Below are 26002 nucleotides of genomic sequence, written 5' to 3' on the forward strand. Positions count from 1 at the left end.
TAGAAAGAAATTTACCGCAAATTAATTGGTTGACTTTTATAAAAATAACAAAACTTTTTCAAAGTGGGACAAAATTGCGAGCAAAATTGTCCCGGAGGCACGAATAGGGTTAAATTGTTGGATTATTTTTGAAAAGAAACTATCACCACATTTCTAGTTGCGTAAGTATACACAAGCAATTTCAGAGTTAGATATTGAAGAACAGGATCCGACTAATATAGGTAATAAAATTAATATTATAAACTTAAGATGGTAGGTCGTGAAAGGTTCAAAATAATCAACTAAAAAATGTTGTCATTAAAGAAAGTGTACATTTTTTTAATCAATCGAGAGTCTATTCAAAACAACGATTAACTATTTTTTAAGTGCAATTTATAATTATTCTGAACTTTTAGATTCTAAACGATTAATTAACAATAAATTTTACTTTGAGACACAAATATCTGATATTTTTTTCTTACATAAGTGCTGCGTAAGTTTTTACGATTCAGAATGGTTGAAAATATATTTTATCAATTTGTTACAAAATATTAATTAATAGTAACCCTTATGTCTCTTGGAATGAGTTTTTTATACTTTGAATATATTTTATTATAAAATTAACAAAATGTAATAAAAATCTTTTCAAACATTAATCAATTTTTGAACCCGGGTAACGAAAATGTGTTTTTAAATAAAGTATAACTGATTTTTTGGTAAAAAATTCCAATTTACAAATATAAAAGTAGAATTAAAAAATTTTAATCATGGACTCAATGTGGTGAACGATTTTTTAAAAATCGATTGGTTTCGAAACTTCGAAATCGAAACTTGTGATTCGAGATATTTTCTTGTGACATTGATTATAAAAAAAGTGATATTTAAAATATTAATAATCAGCGTCACCGCAAAAATCTTCCAGTTATAATTTCGAAACGAATCCGACCGCCTTTTAAAGTCATCAGCCATATTGGATCCGCCATTTTGGATTTTCTAAATCTATCCTCAAATTTCTAGTTTTGAATCAGAATTTCTCAAATGAATCATCAAATAAAATTTTCAAAAAGTAATTAATTTTCAAAGTTAAATTATTTTTTTACGAATTAAAAAAAAATGATTATTTTTACGAGTTTTTAAAATTGTTTATTCATAAAATGTTAATTAAAAATCTTAATATTTATTCCTATCAAAAATTTAATAATTTTTTTTATATTCTACCTTCGTTTCAGATTTTAAAACCGTTATGAAAGAATATAGACACTTAATTAAAAGTGAGTTAATTAACAGTACCTAACTGTTTAATTATATATTACTTAAATAATTAATATTCTTCATTGAAAACAACGCACGATCATAGCGTGATTTCAACTATAAAAAGTCTCCTTACATGCATAATAAATAAAACAAATAAATATTGTAATGGGATGAAAAATGTAAATCCACAAATTCTGAAAAAACCTTTAATTTTTTCTATTTTTGACAATAATTTAATTCTATTGAAGAACTGTCGCATAAAGTTATTATATTTAACAAATCATTTAATGAATAAGTATTTTTTTAAATTTTAATTTCAATTCTGTTGAAATTATTTCAATTTTTAAAAATTTTAACGCAATTCTTTGACAGAATTCAACTATCTTAATAAATAATAAAATTCTTTTCAGAAATTCAATTATTTTTAGAAAGTTAGAAAAAACATTCTCGTCAACATTTCAATTATCTTCATAAATAGCAAAATTCTTCGCCGAAATTCAATTACGTTCAGAAATTTTTATAAAATTTAATAATTTTTATGAATAACAATAAGTATTTATCATAAGAATTCAATTATTTTTAAAATTATATAAAGATTCTTCGTAGAAATTCAATTATTTTCAAAAAATCTAAAAAAAATTGTCGTCAACATTTCAGTTATCTTTATAAATGAATAGCAAACTTCAATTATTTTCATAAATAATAGTATTCATCACAAGAATTCAATTATTTTGAAAAGTATATTAAATTCCATTATTTTCAAAAATGTTAATAAAATTCATGGCAAAATTTGAATTATTTTCAAAAATTTGTCTTAATTCAATCATTTTCAATATTCTACTATTTTAATAAAATTTCCCAAAATAATTCAATTCTTAAACAAAAATTTTGATAATATTCTACACAAACATTCAATTATTTTCACAAAAAAATAAAAATTACACAGGAATTCAATTATTTAAAATAGAATTTACATAATTTTTTTCGAAAAAATCAAATATTTTTAATTTGGCATTAAATTCTTTGCAGTAATTCAATTATTTTCATAGATTTTAAAATTCTTTTCATGAATTTAATTATTTTCGTAAATAATAAAATCATTCGGAGGAAGTCAATTATTTTCATAAATAACAATATTCATCATAAGAATTAAATTATTTCCAAAAATTTTAATTTAATTCATTGCAAAATTTCAATTATTATTTTTAAAAATTTTTCTTAATCCAATAATTTGAATATAAATCTATAATTTTAATAAAATTTTCCAAAAGAATTCAATTATTTAAAAACAATTTTGACAAAAATTATTTGCATAAAATTTTTCGAAAAAAATCAATTGCTTCCAACATTTTTTTTATAAAAATTCGCAGAAATTAAATTATTATCATAATTAATAAAACTCATTGGAGAATTTCAATTATTTTTAAATTTAATACAATTTTAATCGAATTCCTGGAAGAATGTAATTATTCTTAAAAATTTTATTAAAATTCGTCAGAAGAATTCAATTGTTTAAAAATTTGTTGTGATAAAATTCTTTATCAGAATTCAATTTTAAGAAACATTTAATTATTCAATAGATTATTTATTTTTGTATTCCAATAATTAAATTCTCGTAGAATTTTCTAATAAAAATTGACTTAAAAATTAATTTCAGTTAAAGTTTTAGATAATAATTGAATTTTGCAGAAGTTACTAATTATTGCAATTTTTAGAAATAATTGAATTTTGCAAAGGTTTCAAATTAAAATATTTGAAAATCTATATGAATTTTTCATACTTTTAATTAAAAATTCTATAGAACTAATTTTTTTCAAAAATTTAAAAAATGTTTTTAAATTATTTCAAGTTTTAATTTTTTAATGTATATTTAATTGAAGAATTTGTGAATAATTGAAATTTCACGTAAAATTGAATTGTAAACAAATGGATTTAAAAATGTTGAAAGAAGAACTTTTTCAATTAATAAAAATAATTGATTTAAAGAAAAATTTTAGTTAAAAATTGTATAAAATAATAATTGAATTCAGATAATGAGAACAAATGCATTTGAAAATTCTCTATGAACGAAAAAAAATTATAATTGTTCATTTATTTCTTTCGAAGAATTTACTTAAAATTGTATTAAAAATAATTGAAATCCTGTGAAGAATTTTATTATTTGGGAAAATAATTGAAGTCTTGCAACAAATTTTTATTAAATTTCTTTTAAATAATAATTGAAATCTTGTGAAGAGTTTATTATTTATGAAAATATTTGATTTCTTGCAACGAATTTCATTACATTTTTTTAAACAATTGAATTTATGTGAAAAATTTTATTATACTTGTAAAAATAATTGAATTCTTCCAATGGATTTTATTAAAATTTTTGTAAATAATTGAATTTCTTCGAAGAATTTTATTATTTAGAAAATAATTGAATTCTTGCAACGAATTTTATTACATTTTTTAAAAATAATTGAATTCTTTTGAGAAATTTTATTAAAATAGTAGATTTTAAAAATATTTGAATTCCTGCTAAGAATTTCATTATTTGTGCAATGTAATTGAATTCTTGCAAAAAAAATTTTGAATATAATTACATTTTTCGAGAAATTGATTTAAAATTGTATTAAAAATAATTGAAATCCAATGAAAGATTTTATTATTTATGATAATAATTGAATTCTTACAATGAATTTCATTACATTTTTTTTAAGTAATTGAATTTATTTGGAAAATTGTATTACTTGTAAAAATACTTAAATTCTTGGAAAGGATTTTATTATAATTTTTGTAAATAATTTAGTTTTTTTTAAATTTTATGTAAATTAAAATTTTTGAATTTCAAAAGGTTGGAATTAGAAATATTTAAGATCTTAGTTCCCATGGAAAAATAATAATGATGTAATATTTATTTAAAAAAGAATGATGTTTAGGAATAATTTTCCAATTAAAGAAATTCGTATAAATAAATTTAATAGAACATTTTTTTGAGTACCTAATAATTTTTAGAGTGAATCAGAATATTCTTTAGGGTCAGGGAAAAAATCAAAATTTTGTCTGGAAATCAGGGAAAAGCAAAATTATTTTTTTGTGTCAATCCTGTAAAATTTCATTTTTTCTTTTCTGTTAAGAAATTTAATAAAATTAAACAAGTCACAAATTAAAAATTTTTGTTAATTTTATTAGAACCTTTTTTTATTTTATTTGTATTTATTTTTTTTATTTTTTTAAAATATTTGTTTTAGAAATCAATATAAAACATTTTGTAACGCGCTTTTTATTCTTATGTGTTTTAAAAACCAATATTTTTAGATTTAAATCGTCAAAGTTTATATTTAATTTTCAACATCTTGTTGACTTTGTAAATTTAAACGAATTTTCAATTTTTTTTTTATTAAAATAAAAATGTTAAATTGGATGCAGTAAAGCAGGCACCAATTGCTTTAAAAAATAACAGAATAAGTAAAATTTCTTCTCATTCACTGTTTAAAGTTTGCAATGTGATTCATAGTCAAAAACAAGTTTTGTAAATTGATAAAAGCAAAATTTGTTCCTTTACTTTACTATTTCAAAAAAAAAAACGATTGTGATGCAAACAATTAAAAAATAATAATAATTAGCAAACAAATTTGTTTGCTAATCACAGTAAGTGAGTAAACATTGTATTAGCTTCTAAGCGCAAATTACTTTCTTTAAGAGGTGTTAACTTAAGCTAACACATCTGAGTTTGTAATTATTACTCCATACTCTCCTTCTTATTTAAACAAAGACAACTTTTCCTCCGCCTGCTTCGAAACTGACCATGTATTATTTATTCAGTTCGCCGACCTTAACCACTCTGTTAATTACTCATTGTTCTTTCATTCTTATTAACCCCATTTAATATATTTTTTTTTTATTTTTGCGTTTTAATTTTCTAGTTCTAGATGAACAATAATTATAACTTAATTTTATTTTATTTTTAAAAAAATATTTTTATGACTTCTTTTTATTTATTAGACATTACGTTTAATTGAAGCACGAGAAAGCATTTTAAGACATCTTAAAGAATCCAGTTATAAAACACTTTCGTACACTCTGCAATTACGACAAATGAAGACTCTCGTAATCTCTTTCTTCTAGTTGTACTTTTAGCGCGCGTCAAACGATTTAATTTCACTAATTAAATTGTTAAAAGAAAAAATTCAATCCTCTATTGCACACAGACAAATATATTCCTCATATTTACTCGCTTTTATGCTTCATGCCTGTAATTTTTATTTTGAGCAATTAATAATTCTACTGATGTAACTGTCATTTTATTGCAATAGAAATAATTCAAAAAAAACTATATCGCAACAATTAATGCACAACAATTATCTAATTTTTAAATTTATGCCAAACTTTTCAGTTAAATAAAAAATTATAAAAATACTTTATTTTAAAAATCAAAAATACTAAAAAATTTGTAAAATATTTTAATGTTATATGCAAAAGAGAAAGAAATTTTAAACAAGCAAAGGTTTTAGAGAAAAGTCAACCAATTTTAGAATTATAAAAGTTAATTGTAATTATCATGTCCCACGTTTGGAAAACAATCGCGTGAGAAAAAGTTGAATGAAACTCACAAATACTAAGTCATTTGCAATAAAAAAAAAATATCAACAAAATATTCAATCAGTTATTGTTGTTGCACTCTTGAATTTCAATTAACTGCTATTACATATCGAGTCCTGGGTAATAATTAATTGAGACAGTAATTATTATTTAATTGATTAATCATGTAGGATTTAAAGCTACTAATTCTTGCATAAGCAGAAATGATCATTCAATTAGAAGAAATTTCTATTTCTCAATCTTTTCTATCGTTTTTAATTTTATTATCTATTTTTGCTTCTAATTTGCAAAAATTATTGTAATATAAAAAATTTACAAACTTTCCTTTTTAGAGCAATTTTAAATTGATAATTGATTGAAAAAATATTTTCGAATTCTTTTTGTCTAAAAAACACAATTTTATTTACAAAATTAAAAGTTTATTTTTGGAGAAGAAGAACAAAAATTTTATAAAATTATTATTTCTTATCACAATTTGTTAACAAAATTCTGTTTCTTTTTTGAAAAAAAATAATAATTTGCATCATTTTAACACCAAAATTTCCAAAAATTTATTTATAAAACATTTTTTTAAAAGAATTTTAAATATCTTTAGGAAAAAAATCTCTACAATTTCTATTTGTTAATTACGATTTTTAACTCGATTATTTTAAAATTTTTTTCAAATTTTGAATAATTTTTATTTTTTATTATTATTTTTTAACGAAATCTCAAGTATTTTTTTAAAAAGAATTTTCGTAAATTTGATTTTTTAATCATACCTATTGATCGTCATTACAAAAGTTGAATATTCTTAGAAAATTTTTTTTTTGAAAATTACCTTTATTAGAAGAAAGAAAATTAGAAAATCACCTTCATTAGAAAAAAGTTTTTTAGAAATTCACCTTTATTAGAAAAAAAATTTTTAGAAAATAAAAAATTAGAAAATATTGTTAAAAAATACTAGTTATTTATTTTTCCACAGGAATTAAAATTTTAAAGATTTTAATTTTCTCAAATTTAAATTAATTTCAAAAACTACAACTGTAAATATCTCAAAATTCAATTACTTTCTACAATTTTTAACTAACTGAAAGTTAATTAATTTTTTAAATTACAATATATTTAAATATTATTGATTTTCTACTTCCATTGCATACGAGCGAGAAATCTTTCTTTAAAAATTGGAAAAAAACGAGAATTTTTTATTTACAATTTCGAATCTTCTGAAATTCAATTATTACCAAAATCAACAACTGTACTTTTTTTGAAAATTAAATAATTTTCTATAATTTTTAACTAAACTTCCCTAAATAAATTATTTTTAATGCTTTTTGGAAGTATTTTGAGATTTCAAAATTACTCAAATAAATTAAAATACAAAAATTCAAATTTTAATAATAATTTTGTGATATTCTTCAGTTTTTCTCGTTTTAAAAAAAGTTATTAAGGTGAATTAGCGGAAAATATTTGATTCATATTCAAATTTTCATTTGACGATTTTTCATCAAAAATGTTTGAGTATTCAATTATTTTCAAAAAGTTTGTAATTAAAATTCTTCAAAATTTGATTTTCGAAAATTCTAATATGATGCTTTGAAAAATCAATTATTTCCAATGAAATTTTGCAAAATTACAAATAACTAAAAAAATTTAATTGTGTATTTCGAAAATTTAGTTATATCTTTAAAAATAATATTAAGAAGAGTCGAATATTTGACACTATAAAAATTCTAATTTCTTTCTATTCTATACCAAAAAGTAGTATTTTATTGCAATATTTGAAAAAAAGTCGAAAAAGACGAATTATTTTCGTTTTTTGAAACTTAAAAATCTTTCTAATATTATTTCTCAGAATTTTTAAGCTTGGAAATTTTTTTTATAAAAGGTAAAAAATATTAAATAACTTTCACTTGTAAGAAAAATTCATATAGTTTGGAATTTTTGACAAATTATTTCCAAAATAAATTTTACTTAATTCAAAGTATATTTTACTAATTTTCATTTTTAAATAAAATTTATGACGCATATTTTGTAAAATTTACTCTGAAAATAACGATTTTTAATAGCAAAATTTACTATTTTTAATGTTAATTTTTTATATATAAAAATTATTCAAATTTTCCTTGAACACTACAATTAGCTATTAAAAATTATTTTTGAGTAAATTTTAGCTACTATTTTTAAAGTAATGTTTTTATAATTTTTATAAAGAAAATGGTCTTTGAAAATAGTAAAAGTATTTCTGGAAATAACCATTTTTAATATTAAATTTTACTATTTTTGAACAAAATTTCCCCAAGGCCCGAATTAATTAAAAAAAATTTTTTTTTTTACCAATTTTACTAATTTATGTAATTTTAAAACAAAAGTAGTGTTGTAATACAAAATTTGATTAAAAATTCAAAGAAAGTTACGAACTACGGAAAAAGATGAAGAAATATCAGTAATTAATAGAAAAAGTTTTAAAAAAAAATAATTTGATCTTAAAAAGTTGTAGTTAAGAAAAAAACTAAAAAAAATTTTCAATAAATTTTATGCCTTATCCTAATACTTTTTACTTATTTCGTAAATTTCACTTTTTTAAAACTGTGAATTATAATAACATCAATAGAAAAACATTTTTCACTAGTTTCACAAATATAATTAAAATTAAATCATTAATATTTGAATTTTTCACGAATTTTTCAAGAATTTTTCATATTTTTAAATTTATTTCTTAAATCATTAATTTATGATAATTATCATTCAATTTTGATTTTAATTAAAATAAAAGTTACCAATTTAAAAGTAAATAATAAGTATCAACACAATATTATAAAACATTAACTTTTAACTTTGAATCCGAAAATAATTTTTCTTTCGTTGGCGCAAAATTTTTGTTGGTCCAAAACACAAAATAATAAAAAAAAAAAAACAAATTGAATAATTTTAAAAATATGCAAATTTTATAATTTCTAAATATAGATAACATAACAGAAAAACTATGTTCAATTTCTTAAATATTTAAATAATTAATACGATTTTTATATGTAATAAGTAGAACATTAATTTATAAACTGAACTGATTTAGTCAAGAATATTTTTGTTAAATTATTTTTTTATTTTCCGATTGAAGTTAAATTTGTTTTAACTAAAAAATAGATTTCTTGACATTAAAAAATTATTTAAATTTTATTTGTTATTATAGCATTTAGATTTGATATTAAATTCTAAACTTAAAAAAAATATTAAAATTTTATTAGTTATTGTAGCATTTAGATTTGATATTAAATTAAATATTAAATAACATTTAACTTTAAGAATTCACTTTTAGCAAAATTTCGCAACGAATTTTTAAAATATTGACATAGACCAAAAAAAGTACTTTAGTGTAATTTGAAATAAATTTTTTTTTTAATTTCTACGATAATATTAAATAATTTTCAGGTGCAAGTAAAAGGAAATGTAACTCACTTGTGACTTGAAGGCGATTATTGTGATGGAAGTGTAGCTTCTTTGGACTACATGCACCTCCTCTTCTCGCGAGAATCCGAACAACTTATGTGCACGCGCTAGTGAGAAAGGTGAGAGTGAATTGCTGGGAGCATCTTCACCATTCAAGCTTTATATAGGAATTGTATCCCCTACAATCTTAGACATACTCCATAGAAATTGTACATCCACCACCATTTCTCTCTACAATTTTGCTAACACTAAACAAACTCATTATCATTTCAGTTCGCAATATTACAACAATTATTTTATTATTTATTAAAATAACATTATTATAACAATCGAAAAATATATTCTAAGTAATAAGTGTTGTATTTTTCATTTTTAAAAGACTTAATATTATCTACATCATTTCAGAGGATCAATTACACAACATTGATTAATTTTATTTTAGCTTCGAAATAAAGAAATTGACATTGATTCAGTGAATAATTTTTTTTGTTTTAAGGAAATTATTCTTTAATTTCAATAAACTTTCACCACCTTACCTAATAAAATAATTATGTTGAAATCAATTTAAAGAATTTTTTATTATATGAGTATACTGTACCGGAATGATGTGTAGCACATTTTTACCCCTTGACAGTCGATGATTTGGATATGCACGTTTAGAAAAAGTCTGCAGTGACGAAATCGTTTATTGAAAAAAATCACAATGAATGAAGATGGCATTTAAAAATTTTTAAATTGGACTTTACTTTCTTAATTATCGACCTTTAAATCCCTAAAAAAGTAGCAACTTTCATAAATGATATTATCAAACTTACTATACTAACTCATTGATCAGCCTTATTTAGAGACAAGATTTAATGACAATGAAAATTTTTAAATTATTCTATATTAATTTTAAAAAAATCATTCAAACTATTTGAAAACAAAATTAATCAAAAATACAATTAGAACAGAAAAGATAAAAGAGAACATTTTGAGAAATATATAATGATAAATAAATAAAAATATCGCCGGTCAGTTAGGACCGCTTGGTCAGAAGAACAGAGCGTCGGGGTTGAAATAAACTATAGTTAATCAATTTAACAGTTAATAAGGTTTACAATTTATTCTTAAGATTTGAATATAAAAAATTAGAAGCAATTTTACTTAATTTTAATGCTCTTTGGTTTAAGATTTCTCAAATGAAGGTCAGCAAAGTTCACTAAAAGAAAATATCGGTATTTTAGAATAAGGGTCACATTTTAAGGTAACGGGGAATAAAAGGGAATAAATTAAATCGATTACATCTTTGATTTTGAAGGTAACAAAAACAATAAATGTGGGGAAAGAAATATAAAAATACAATAAAATCAAAATTGAAAACCAAAATGAGCACATGGTCGAAGGAAGAATCAACAAGAAATTTTGTTTTATTTTCATTGAAATCTTATAATATAAAAAATAATACCTTATCATGCGATGAGAAATATGTGATGAAATCTCATGTGATGTAAAAAATTCTAGAGAAGAAGAAGAATCAAAGTCACAAAAATCAAACTACAAAATAATTTGATTAATAATTTCTTCCATCGACTATGCGATCAGCTGAACCGCTAAGACGCATTTTACAAAAAAAGAAAAAGGTATAAGATTTAGAAAATTCAAACTTACAGCTTTCAATTATAGAAATTTTAAAGAGTTACTTCTGAGTTCTAAAGAGTTCTTAAAATTGACAGAATCTCTTTATCACCAGAAAGTATAAAAATAAATTATAATGCGCCTTCGGTAGTGTACAAGAATTGGTGACATGGTTTTTCATTAATTAATTGGGGAATAATTTGATTAAATGGCGGATATAAAATCCAATATAGCGGGTATTTTCTTTCAAATTTATGAACTTATGATATCCAATTTTTTAAATTCAAAATTGTGGATCCAAAATGGCGAACATATTTTTTTAATTCATCGGATTTGCTTAAAACTCTTTACTATTGGGTTTTCGATGTCGTTGATACGAATAAGTTAAAATATTAATATTCAAGTTAATGGTGGAATTTAAAAAAAAATTAATGTAGTTCAAAATCTTGTTTTTAATGAGACAGATTAGAAAAGTGAAAAAAATCAACTTCCCCAAAATTGGTGAATTTGAAGAAAATTTGAATAATTTAAAAAGAATATTTCCTTCTTTGGAATATTAAAATTTGGACTTCTGATTTGTAATCAACGATCTCAACAACCCCAAAGTAATAAATTTAAAGCATTCACCATTTTCAATTTCGAAAATTGGATACAATGGTGCTCCATAACTTTTGCCCGTCTTGCAGCGATTAAAGGCTTTAATAAATAGTTTTGTATGTTGTTTATTATATTAAAGTTACAAAGTTCAGAAAGGTCTCATTTCCTGAACTTGACCACGAGACGCATGAATATTTCCCAAATGACAAGTAACCGAACTGTTCCCTACTAAAAATCCCTGTATAAGATCTTGTACAAGAAAATGCACACGCTCAGTAGCTGAACTTGTACAAGAAAATGTACAATTTCTTGTATTAGAACTTGTACAAGAAAATTTATACAGGGATTTTTAGTAGGGTTATTTAACCAAAATGCATGTAACCGACCTGTCATGTAACAGGATTGTCATTTAACAGACCTGTCATGGAACAGAATTGTCATTTGACAGAACCCCCACATAGCACAATATCTTGCTGTAAGTTTGTGGTGTGGATTACACGTATAGTTTGTAAGGATGGGTTTGTATACTTGTGGTAAACTTAAGGTAAACTTTAAATTTCCGCCATTACGGTAAGCTTACAAGTAAAGGTTATTGTAAGCTTAAATGGTAAGGTTGTGGTAAGGTTACTAGAAAGTTGTAAGGTTGAGGTAAGGTTGTAGTAAGTTTACTAAATAAGGTAAATATTTACAAAATAATTTATAATATAATTAAGAAGTAAATAAAAAATTTTAAAAAATATTTCTGGTCCTGCTCCATTTTGGAAATCTAACATGCCGTTGAAAATTTTGAAAACAAATTTAGGAGGACTGGGATTCGAACCCGGGATCGGCGCGCATAAACCTAACATCCTAACTAACTGAGCTAAGTGGGGAACTGACAAAGAAAAAATAAATTTTGCTTTTAAAGAGTTAGTCATCTTCTTGGTTCACCTTAAAAGAAAAATTTATTTTTTCTTTGTCAGTTCCCTACTTAGCTCAGTTAGTTAGGATGTTAGGTTTATGCGCGTCGATCCCGGGTTCGAATCCCAGTCCTCCCAAATTTGTTTTCAAGATTTTCAACGGCTTGTTAGATTTCCAAAATGGAGCAAAACCAAAAATTTTTTAAAAAAATTTTTTTATTTATTTTTTAATTATATTACAAATTATTTTATAAAGATTTACCTTATTTAGTAAACTTACTACAACCTTACCTCAACCTTACAACTTTATAGTAACCTTACCAAAACCTTACCATTTAAGCTTACAAAAACCTTTACTTGTAAGCTTACCGTAATGGCGGAAATTTAAAGTTTACCTTAAGTTTACCACAAGTATACAACCCTATCCTTACAAACTATACGTGTAATCCACACCACAAACTTAGAGCAAGATTATTGTGCTATGTGGGGTCATGTAACAGAATTGCCATTTAGCCGACCTGTCATGTAACAGAATTGCCATTTAACCGACCTGTCATGTAACAGAATTGTCATCTGATCGAACTGTCAAGTAACAGAACTGTTTTGTAACAACCCTTTTCATAGAAATTTGTATGAATTTCTCTGAATTCCTGTAAATTTCCAAGAAAAGGGTTGTTACGAAACAGTTGAAGTCGTAAAAACTGTCACATTTTCATCTTTTAGAAAATATTAAAGAAAACACATAATTTATTATAAAAACGTAAAAAAATTATAAGAATTTATTAAGAATGATTTAGTCTATTATTAGAAATTAATAGAATCAATTAATAATAAGAAATATTAAATGAAAAATGATTTTAAAGTTCACTTGGCAAATAACCTATTTTTGCAAATTTCATTCACTAAATATGAGAAAGAGAAATCATTAAATTGAATAAAACCTTATGAAATATAAAGTACCTGTGATTAACTTTTAGTTTTCCTTATCACTTTCTTCCTTTTTTCTTCATAAATGTTAAAAAATAAGCAATTAAAACTGGCACTTTGCTTATTTTCACGATTTTAAAATGTAAATAACTTCTGCCCAGAAAATTGAAAAATTACGAAAATTGGGCAATAATTAATTGATCACTAGATACACTCACTGGAAAAAGATTTTCTTTGGTCCTGAAGCTATTTTCCGAATTAATTAACTTTAAACTTTTTACTATTTCTATCAGGTTACATGTGATTTTTTTTAAACTGAAGTTGGTTCAAAACGATTAAACAAGAAGAGCTAACTTCGTCCTTTAAAAAACACATGTATTAACCTGATAAAAATAGTAAAAAGTTAAAATTAAAAAGTTTAAAAGTTTTAAAAAAATAAAAAGTTAAAGTTAATTAATTCGGAAAATAGCTTCGGGGCCAAAGAAAATCTTTTTCCAGTGAGTAGTATTGCCCAATTTTCGTAATTTTTCATTTTTCTGGGCAGAAGTTATTTGCATTTTAAAATCGTGAAAATAAGCAAAGTGCCAATTTTAATTGCTTATTTTTTAATATTTGTGAAGAAAACAGGAAGAAAGTGATAAGAAAAATTAAAATATTTAGTGATTGAAATTTGCAAAAATAGGTTATTTGCCAGGTAAACTTTAAAATTATTTTTTATTTAATATTTCTTATTAATAATTGTTTCTATCAATTTATAATAATTAAATAATTCATTCTTAATAAATTCTAATAATTTTTTTACGTTTTTATAGTAAATTATGTGTTTTCTTTACTATTTTCTAATAGATGAAAATGTGACAGTTTTTACGACTTTATTATACTTTAGATGCTTATTTTACAATAAATATAAAAAATATTTAAAAAATTCTTTTTGTTCGGTGATTCTAATGTCTTTAAAATCATTCCTGCAAAATATTACAATTTTTTAAAATTAGTCGGCAACGACTTTAGTCGAAATATAATGGAATGACTCTTTGGGAAAAATAACTTTTTTTTATGTCTTAAAGGGAAAAATGTTAATATAATGTAATTTTCTGACTTTATCACTCGGTAGTCTTAATTATAAATAAAACTTTGAGGTTAACGATCACTCCGCAAATTGCATACTTCGCAAATTATATACATTTTACCAGTGTCCAAATGTCAGCGCCACGATAGAGATCTTCCTCATGGAACTATTTTAATTTTAACTTCAATATTTTTTTTGTAAAATAATTAACAATTGTTAAAATTTGAGTATTATTTAAATATGTATTTTGATAATTATACTGTTTAATAAATTGTAGTTTCTGAAGAGGCTCAAGATGGATTTGGTTTCGATTTAATTTTTTAAAAGTATTTTTATGAAGCTGTAACTGTTACCCAGTTATCAGCACCAACTTAACCCTAACAGCAACGGATATTCAAGGATATCCTACGGACGTCCTTTTCACATTCGGAAATTTGAATATCTCTAGGATGTCCTTAAGATATATCAGAATAACCCTGGGACATCCTACGGATATAATACGTAGTTTCTGAATATCCTTAGGACATCCATAGAATATCCTGAATATCCAGATGGTGTTAGGGAATTTTAGAATTAAAATTTGAAAGTTACGTATTTTTTTTGTTTAATACCAACAACAAATTTTGAAAAAATCTTAAGATTCTAAGATTTCTAAAGTGTCCATCATTAGGATCAATGACACAATTTTTTAAACCCCAGTAAAAATTTGTATTCAAACAAACTATCGAAAAAATAATTTTAGAATCTTATGGAACGATACATAAATTCCATTTTGTTGTGAAAAGTAACGTATTATATTTTTGTAAATAGTTCTTTTAACTTAAATAAATATTTATTTGATTTAAACAAATATTTGGTATAGTTTATTAAATTTTGCGTTCGAAAAAATAATTGAGGGTATACCCGAGCATTAGGCGCTAGTACTGTCTGTCCATCAGCAATATCTACTTCGAGTTATGTAGAAGGAAATAGAATCTAGTCCCTTCATTGGTCATACGTTTCCACCGAGAAAATCAAAGTAGAAATTGCGCTTGGGACAGACAGTCGGAGCGCCTAATGCACTATTGCTTATGGACACTCACAATTACGGTTATGTGCAGAGGAACCTCGATTATCAGAACTATAAATCATTTTTTCCAAACTTTTTTAACACTTAAAACACAAAATATCATTCAGAATGATATTTTGTAAAGAATTTCTTTACATTTATCGGTATGAAAATCGCATAAATATTTAATTGACTATCTTCTGATTTTTAATGAAAATACCCCAAAAAAGAGATAAATGTCGTTCAATAGTGTACAATAACTTGAAAAAAATCATTTACCCATAATTATAAAGGAACATATTTCATTCCATGTGTCCGCTAAACGGACCAATTTTTTATTGTAATTGACATTTCAAAAATTGTATATTTTGTAAAAAAGTTAAGCCAGCGGATTTTTCTTTTTATTTTTTAGCTTTCGACAAAAAATTGACGAAAATAAACACTGTGAATTCCGTAAACTTTGCATACCAGCAAAAACTTGTGGATTATATCTAAGAAAAACGTTGATTGTCCGCACAAAAAAAATGCTCAATCATGTCTATAAAAATGTTGGATTATTCCGATAAGCTTTAAAGATCTGTGAAATCTTATGATCGTGAATGTGTGTATATAATCTCTCGGATTTCTTTCTCTTTCGAGAGGTCTATCATTTGACCTTTGTAGGGGAACTCCCTACACGTAGTATCACTTCACGTGACCTTAGTTTCTTCCCCTTTTGCTTCCGTTGACGTTAACTTCTCCTGGAGACGTGCATTTTACATCTTTAAATCAAGATACATCGTGAAAGCTATAGAATTCTTCATGTGTGTTAATTCGTGTGAAAAGATGCGTGTGAGCATTGGTCACATAACGCCGTAAGCAAGCCGCTGATTAATTACATAAATTCTCTCCAATTGTGCACCTGAATCTTACGTAAAATTGTTTACATTTCTTTCTGGTTTGTAATAACTGTCCTAATGCTATATGACTATTCGTAAATCATTTTTATAGAACAAAACTGAGAAGGGAAATTTATTCATAATACATCATTTTTTTATAGGTATACTAACTTAATTTTGCAATTAAGCTTTTTTTTAATTAACAGCTTCTGCACTGCGTTTAATATAACTTTTAAATTCATGTAATACAGAGTCAGCGATCCAGAAAAATTTTTAATTTAACACATTTTTTTAGAAATTCTTTAGGTGTCCATCTTTGGGACATTGTTTTTTAAGATCGAAAATTTTGCCAATTTGAAAACATAACTTTCAAAAATCTGTGTGATCAAAATAAAAAATGTTCTCTATATAGGCAACAGATACCTAATGTATTGTACTTTCATTAGAAACACTAAATTTTAATATTATATCTTATTGTGATTGGATTCTTGAGCATTAAATCGAAACCATATTCATCTTGGGGAACCCCATCCCTATAGTCATCGCTGTGGCCACTTCAGACTTCACAGAGCCCCTAAAAAGTATTTTAGGGGAAATAGATGACTGAAAATTAAAAAATAGGGGACTTTTAGGGGACCATAAAAATTGGTTAGAGATAAAAATATAATTAATTTATACAGGGTTGCCACAAAAATTTAACTTTATTTTTCCCTAACTTTTCCCTGCTTTCCAAACACAACTTTCACTTTTTTCCTGACCCTAAAGAATATTCTGATTCACTCTCAAAATTATTAGATACTCAAAAAAATGTTCTATTAAATTTATTTACAAATTTCTTCAAAAGTAAAATTATTCGAAAACATCAATAGTTTTATTTAAAATAAATATTTAATCATTTTTTTTCATTGGAATTAGGATGTTCAAAAATTTCAAATTCAAACTTTTTCAAATTGAACGCATAAGAATTATTATATATAATAATCGTCGTGATTCCAGATTTCCGGATCTCTGTCCACACTTGAAGTTAGTTATAGTTATTCTTTTGTTTTTTATACGTTTTGATAGAAAATAGAAATATACATATACATACATTATAATAATCGTAAGTTTCCTTTCCGTTAGCAAATTATCTGCATTCATTTGTTTGTTTTGAAAATTTAATTTTGTGGGTTAAGTATTGGCATTTTTTATATATTTTTTAATGTCAAACTTTTTAATGTGGAAAATATTTTACTTATTAAATTGTCTCGACTCTTTGGTAAAAAATCTAAAATTATCAAAAATTCAAAAAAACTCAAAAATTTGATTTTCTTAAAATTCAACATTTTTTCTTCTCTTTTATGGGATTTAGCTTCATTATTTTTGTGCTTTTGGAAAATACTTTACATATTTAATAGTCTCGACTCTTTGGTAAAAAAATCTAAAATTAATGAAAATTATCAAAAATTCAAAAATCCGAATTTCTTAAAATTCAACATTTTTTCTTCTCTTTTATAGGATTTAGCTTCATTATTTTTGTGCTTTTGGAAATACTTTACTTATTTAATAGTCTCGACTCTTTGGTAAAAAATCTAAAATTAATGAAAATTATCAAAAATTCAAAAATCCGAATTTCTTAAAATTCAACATTTTTTTCTTTCTTTTATAGGATTTAGCTTCATTATTTTTGTGCTTTTGGAAAATACTTTACTTATTAAATTGTCTCGACTCTTTGGTAAAAATTCTAAAATTCGAAACAATTCGAAAATTTGATTTTCTTAAAATTCAACATTTTTTCTTCTGTTTTATGGGATCTAGCTTCATTATTTTTGTGCTTTTGGAAAATACTTTACTTATTTAATACTCTCGACTCTTTGGTAAAAAATCTAAAATTATCAAAAATTCGAAAAAATTCAAAAATCCGATTTTCTTAAAAGTCAACATTTTTTCCTCTCTTTTATGGGATTTAGCTTCATTATTTTTGTGCTTTTGGAAAATACTTTACATATTTAATAGTCTCGACTGTTTGGTAAAAAATCTAAAATTATCGAAAATTATCAAAAATCCGAATTTCTTAAAATTAAACATTTTTTCCTCTCTTTTATAGGATTTAGCTTCATTATTTTTGTGCTTTTGGAAAACACTTTACATATTTAATAGTCTCGACTCTTTGGTAAAAAATCTAAAATTATCAAAAATTCGAAAAAATTCAAAAATCCGATTTTCTTAAACTTCAACATTTTTTCTTCTTTTTTATGGGATTTAGCTTCATTATTTTTGTGCTTTTAGAAAATACTTTACATATTAAATTGTCTCGACTCTTTAGTAAAAAATCTAAAATTATCAAAAATTCGAAAAATTTCAAAAATCCGTTTTTCTTAAAATTCAACATTTTTTATTCTTTTTTATGGGATTCAGCTTCATTATTTTTGTGCTTTTGAAAATTACTTTACATATTTAATAGTCTCGACTCTTTGGTAAAAAATCTAAAATTATCAAAAATTCAAAAAAACTCAAAAATTTGATTTTCTTAAAATTCAACATTTTTTATTCTTTTTTATGGGATTTAGCTTCATTATTTTTGTGCTTTTGGAAAATACTTTACATATTTAATAGTCTCGACTCTTTGGTAAAAAATCTAAAATTAATGAAAATTATCAAAAATTCAAAAATCCGAATTTCTTAAAATTCAACATTTTTTCTTCTCTTTTATAGGATTTAGCTTCATTATTTTTGTGCTTTTGGAAATACTTTACTTATTTAATAGTCTCGACTCTTTGGTAAAAAATCTAAAATTAATGAAAATTATCAAAAATTCAAAAATCCGAATTTCTTAAAATTCAACATTTTTTTCTTTCTTTTATAGGATTTAGCTTTATTATTTTTGTGCTTTTGGAAAATACTTTACTTATTAAATTGTCTCGACTCTTTGGTAAAAATTCTAAAATTCGAAAAAATTCGAAAATTTGATTTTCTTAAAATTCAACATTTTTTATTCTTTTTTATGGGATTTAGCTTCATTATTTTTGTGCTTTTGGAAAATACTTTACATATTTAATAGTCTCGACTGTTTGGTAAAAAATCTAAAATTATCGAAAATTATCAAAAATCCGAATTTCTTAAAATTAAACATTTTTTCCTCTCTTTTATAGGATTTAGCTTCATTATTTTTGTGCTTTTAGAAAATTACTTTACATATTTAATAGTCTCGACTCTTTGGTAAAAAATCTAAAATTATCAAAAATTCGAAAAATTTCAAAAATCCGTTTTTCTTAAAATTCAACATTTTTTATTCTTTTTTATGGGATTCAGCTTCATTATTTTTGTGCTTTTGAAAATTACTTTACATATTTAATAGTCTCGACTCTTTGGTAAAAAATCTAAAATTATCAAAAATTCAAAAAAACTCAAAAATTTGATTTTCTTAAAATTCAACATTTTTTATTCTTTTTTATGGGATTTAGCTTCATTATTTTTGTGCTTTTAGAAAATACTTTACATATTTAATAGTCTCGACTCTTTGGTAAAAAATCTAAAATTAATGAAAATTATCAAAAATTCAAAAATCCGAATTTCTTAAAATTCAACATTTTTTCTTCTCTTTTATAGGATTTAGCTTCATTATTTTTGTGCTTTTGGAAAATACTTTACATATTAAATTGTCTCGACTCTTTGGTAAAAAATTTAAAATTATCAAAAATTCGAAAAAATTCAAAAATCCGATTTTCTTAAAATTCAACATTTTTTCTTCTCTTTTATGGGATTTAGCTTTATTATTTTTGTGCTTTTGGAAAATACTTTACATATTAAATTGTCTCGACTCTTTGGTAAAAAATTTAAAATTATCAAAAATTCGAAAAAATTCAAAAATCCGATTTTCTTAAAATTCAACATTTTTTCTTCTCTTTTATGGGATTCAGCTTCATTATTTTTGTGCTTTTGGAAAATACTTTACATATTTAATAGTCTCGACTCTTTGGTAAAAAATCTAAAATTTTCAAAAATTCGAAAAAATTCAAAAATCCGATTTTCTTAAAATTCAACATTTTTTCTTCTCTTTTATGGGATTTAGCTTCATTATTTTTGTGCTTTTGGAAAATACTTTACATATTTCATAGTCTCGACTCTTTGGTAAAAAATCTAAAATTATCAAAAATTCGAAAAATTTCAAAAATTCGTTTTTCTTAAAATTCAACATTTTTTCTTCTTTTTTATGGGATTTAGCTTCATTACTTTTGTGCCTTTAGAAAATACTTTACATATTTCATAGTCTCGACTCTTTGGTAAAAAATCTAAAATTATCAAAAATTCGAAAAATTTCAAAAATTCGTTTTTCTTAAAATTCAACATTTTTTCTTCTCTTTTATGGGATTTAGCTTTATTATTTTTGTGCTTTTGGAAAATACTTTACATATTAAATTGTCTCGACTCTTTGGTAAAAAATTTAAAATTATCAAAAATTCGAAAAAATTCAAAAATCCGATTTTCTTAAAATTCAACATTTTTTCTTCTCTTTTATGGGATTCAGCTTCATTATTTTTGTGCTTTTGGAAAATACTTTACATATTTAATAGTCTCGACTCTTTGGTAAAAAATTTAAAATTATCAAAAATTCGAAAAAATTCAAAAATCCGATTTTCTTAAAATTCAACATTTTTTCTTCTCTTTTATGGGATTCAGCTTCATTATTTTTGTGCTTTTGGAAAATACTTTACATATTTAATAGTCTCGACTCTTTGGTAAAAAATCTAAAATTTTCAAAAATTCGAAAAAATTCAAAAATCCGATTTTCTTAAAATTCAACATTTTTTCTTCTTTTTTATGGGATTTAGCTTTATTACTTTTGTGCCTTTAGAAAATACTTTACATATTAAATTGTCTCGACTCTGGTAAAAAATTTAAAATTATCAAAAATTCGAAAAAATTCAAAAATTCGTTTTTCTTAAAATTCAACATTTTTTCTTCTCTTTTATGGGATTTAGCTTTATTATTTTTGTGCTTTTGGAAAATACTTTACATATTAAATTGTCTCGACTCTTTGGTAAAAAATCTAAAATTATCAAAAATTCGAAAAATTTCAAAAATTCGTTTTTCTTAAAATTCAACATTTTTTCTTCTTTTTTATGGGATTTAGCTTCATTACTTTTGTGCCTTTAGAAAATACTTTACATATTAAATTGTCTCGACTCTGGTAAAAAATTTAAAATTATCAAAAATTCGAAAAAATTCAAAAATTCGTTTTTCTTAAAATTCAACATTTTTTCTTCTCTTTTATGGGATTTAGCTTTATTATTTTTGTGCTTTTGGAAAATACTTTACATATTAAATTGTCTCGACTCTTTGGTAAAAAATTTAAAATTATCAAAAATTCGAAAAAATTCAAAAATCCGATTTTCTTAAAATTCAACATTTTTTCTTCTTTTTTATGGGATTTAGCTTCATTACTTTTGTGCCTTTAGAAAATACTTTACATATTAAATTGTCTCGACTCTGGTAAAAAATTTAAAATTATCAAAAATTCGAAAAAATTCAAAAATTCGTTTTTCTTAAAATTCAACATTTTTTCTTCTCTTTTATGGGATTTAGCTTTATTATTTTTGTGCTTTTGGAAAATACTTTACATATTAAATTGTCTCGACTCTTTGGTAAAAAATTTAAAATTATCAAAAATTCGAAAAAATTCAAAAATCCGATTTTCTTAAAATTCAACATTTTTTCTTCTCTTTTATGGGATTTAGCTTCATTATTTTTGTGCTTTTGGAAAATACTTTACATATTTAATAGTCTCGACTCTTTGGTAAAAAATTTAAAATTATCAAAAATTCGAAAAAATTCAAAAATCCGATTTTCTTAAAATTCAACATTTTTTCTTCTCTTTTATGGGATTTAGCTTCATTATTTTTGTGCTTTTGGAAAATACTTTACATATTTAATAGTCTCGACTCTTTGGTAAAAAATCTAAAATTTTCAAAAATTCGAAAAAATTCAAAAATCCGATTTTCTTAAAATTCAACATTTTTTCTTCTCTTTTATGGGATTTAGCTTCATTATTTTTGTGCTTTTGGAAAATACTTTACATATTTAATAGTCTCGACTCTTTGGTAAAAAATTTAAAATTATCAAAAATTCGAAAAAATTCAAAAATCCGATTTTCTTAAAATTCAACATTTTTTCTTCTCTTTTATGGGATTCAGCTTCATTATTTTTGTGCTTTTGGAAAATACTTTACATATTTAATAGTCTCGACTCTTTGGTAAAAAATCTAAAATTTTCAAAAATTCGAAAAAATTCAAAAATCCGATTTTCTTAAAATTCAACATTTTTTTTTCTCTTTTATGGGATTTAGCTTCATTATTTTTGTGCTTTTGGAAAATACTTTACATATTTCATAGTCTCGACTCTTTGGTAAAAAATCTAAAATTATCAAAAATTCGAAAAATTTCACAAATTCGTTTTTCTTAAAATTCAACATTTTTTCTTCTTTTTTATGGGATTTAGCTTCATTACTTTTGTGCCTTTAGAAAATACTTTACATATTTCATAGTCTCGACTCTTTGGTAAAAAATCTAAAATTATCAAAAATTCGAAAAATTTCAAAAATTCGTTTTTCTTAAAATTCAACATTTTTTCTTCTCTTTTATGGGATTTAGCTTTATTATTTTTGTGCTTTTGGAAAATACTTTACATATTAAATTGTCTCGACTCTTTGGTAAAAAATTTAAAATTATCAAAAATTCGAAAAAATTCAAAAATCCGATTTTCTTAAAATTCAACATTTTTTCTTCTTTTTTATGGGATTTAGCTTCATTACTTTTGTGCCTTTAGAAAATACTTTACATATTAAATTGTCTCGACTCTGGTAAAAAATTTAAAATTATCAAAAATTCGAAAAAATTCAAAAATTCGTTTTTCTTAAAATTCAACATTTTTTCTTCTCTTTTATGGGATTTAGCTTTATTATTTTTGTGCTTTTGGAAAATACTTTACATATTAAATTGTCTCGACTCTTTGGTAAAAAATTTAAAATTATCAAAAATTCGAAAAAATTCAAAAATCCGATTTTCTTAAAATTCAACATTTTTTCTTCTCTTTTATGGGATTTAGCTTCATTATTTTTGTGCTTTTGGAAAATACTTTACATATTTAATAGTCTCGACTCTTTGGTAAAAAATTTAAAATTATCAAAAATTCGAAAAAATTCAAAAATCCGATTTTCTTAAAATTCAACATTTTTTCTTCTCTTTTATGGGATTCAGCTTCATTATTTTTGTGCTTTTGGAAAATACTTTACATATTTAATAGTCTCGACTCTTTGGTAAAAAATCTAAAATTTTCAAAAATTCGAAAAAATTCAAAAATCCGATTTTCTTAAAATTCAACATTTTTTCTTCTCTTTTATGGGATTTAGCTTCATTATTTTTGTGCTTTTGGAAAATACTTTACATATTTCATAGTCTCGACTCTTTGGTAAAAAATCTAAAATTATCAAAAATTCGAAAAATTTCAAAAATTCGTTTTTCTTAAAATTCAACATTTTTTCTTCTTTTTTATGGGATTTAGCTTCATTACTTTTGTGCCTTTAGAAAATACTTTACATATTAAATTGTCTCGACTCTGGTAAAAAATTTAAAATTATCAAAAATTCGAAAAAATTCAAAAATCCGATTTTCTTAAAATTCAACATTTTTTCTTCTCTTTTATGGGATTTAGCTTCATTATTTTTGTGCTTTTGGAAAATACTTTACTTATTAAATTGTATCGACTCTTTGGTAAAAAATCTAAAATTATCAAAAATTCGAAAAATTTCAAAAATCTGATTTTCTTAAAATTCAACATTTTTTCCTCTCTTTTATGGGATTTAGCTTTATTATTATTTGAATTTTTATTCAAGAGAAAAAATGAAAAACTGAAAAAATTTAGAATTTTTTAAAATTTACAGGCCTTTTCCATGATTTGCCTGATTTCCAGAAGCCTTTTAAAAATTCCATACCATTTCCATGATTTCCATGATTTCCAGATTCTGTAGGAACCCTGCTTTTGTCTGACTTTCTTCTAAATTATCGAATTCAGTGATTTCTGAGGTGAATTTGGTTAAGTTGTAAAATGATTAATTTCTATTTGAATTCGTTTTTTTTTAATGTAGAAAATCTGATGTTAATTTAATTCTTTTTTCGTTATGCACGGCAAAAAATATTTAGCTGGATGAACTACAGATTTTACTTTAGTAGCGAAATTATTTAGTGCTTCAATTAATACTTTCGTTATTCTAGAGAAACTTATCGCTATTTCAAGTAAAACTTTTTTCAGTGTGTAATAATTATTATTTCTTTAAAAAGTATTTAATTTAAAATGGCTTTATAAAATAAGCAATGCAAAAGATGACCCAGATACTAATTGTAATTGTTCTAGCCATAGTTTAAGTCTAGTAATGTAAATTCTATTTAAATTGAGACCATTGAGTGAAATTATTTGAATTTTAGTTATTTAAATCTCTTTGTTAGGTTATAATAATTATTTCTTTAAAATTTTTTAAATTGTTTAAAATAAACAGCCCCATACAACATTCTTGCGCGCTTGCGCGCGGATAGTTTGGCTAGTATTATTATAAAACATAAAGAAATGCATCACTCCGAGTCGAAGACTGGGAGTGATCCATTTCTTTATTTTTTATGATAATTAAAGATGACCGACTAACAAAATCATTATTTTATTATTATAAGAATATTGTTACTGTAATTTTTTCAAAATTATTTGTATCATTTCAATTCAATTAACATTTTCTGGAATTTTTAACTACTTTAAATCAATAACATCAATTATTATTCAATTACACTTTTTCAAAAAAATTAATTCTACAGAATTGTAAGTTAAAAGTACGAGAAACAATAATTTAATTTTACGAGAAATCAATTATTTAAATACAAAAATAAATAATATTGAATGTTTCTTAAAATTTAATTTTTACGAAGAATTGTATTAACTTTTGAAAATATTTCATTTCTTTTAAGGAATTTAATTAAAATTTTATAGAAATTTATTATATTAAAGAATTTTATAACAATTTTTGAAAATAATTGAAAACTTTTTGAAGAATTTTATTAAATTTTTTAAAAATAATTGAATTTCTGAGAAGAATTTAAATAATAATTTTTAAAAATAATTGACTTCTTGAGAAGAATTTAAAAAAAAATTTTGGCAATAATTTAATTCTTGAGAAGAATTTCCCTATCTATTTATAAAAATAATTTAATTCTTGACGAGAATTTTTAAAAAATTGTGAAAATTATTTAATTTCTGCAAAGTATTTTATTACTTTTCAAAAGAACTGAATTCTTTTGATGAATTTTGATATTTATCAAAATAATTGAATATTGGAAAAGCATTTTATTAAAATTCCTTAGAATAATTGATTTTATGGAAAGAATTTTTGCGATTTTGTTGTCTATCAAATTATTTGAATTCTTTTGCAAAATTACTTAACAATTTTTAAAAACAATTGATTTTCTGCGACGAATTAAATGTTATTTATGAAAAAATTTGAATTATTGCAACGAATGTTATTGTTTTATTGAATAATTAAATGTTTCTTAAAATTGAATTATTTCCACAAGTTTTAATAAAATTTTTAATAATAATTGCATTTTTCAAGGAATTTATTTAAAATTGTATTAAAAATATTTAAAATTCTGCGATGAAAATAATTGAATTCGTAAATGAAATTTTATTATTTATGAAAATAATTGAT

The 26002-nt window shown here is 23.1% G+C and overlaps 1 protein-coding gene across 1 annotated transcript in view; it reads right to left on the reverse strand.

Annotated features, from left to right (window-relative positions):
* The window catches only part of LOC122512347, a 51856-nt gene extending 42487 nt beyond the window's left edge, over window positions 1-9369 (reverse strand). Inside the window, exon 1 of the mRNA XM_043628125.1 lies at window positions 9253-9369. The gene's annotated coding sequence lies outside the window, so the exon portion shown is untranslated. The remainder of the gene's footprint in view (window positions 1-9252) is intronic.
* Between the last annotated feature and the right edge of the window lie 16633 nt (window positions 9370-26002).

The sequence above is a fragment of the Leptopilina heterotoma genome, unplaced genomic scaffold (genome assembly GCF_015476425.1).
Source record: "Leptopilina heterotoma isolate Lh14 unplaced genomic scaffold, ASM1547642v1 Lhet_97, whole genome shotgun sequence".
Taxonomy (NCBI): Eukaryota; Metazoa; Arthropoda; class Insecta; order Hymenoptera; family Figitidae; genus Leptopilina; species Leptopilina heterotoma.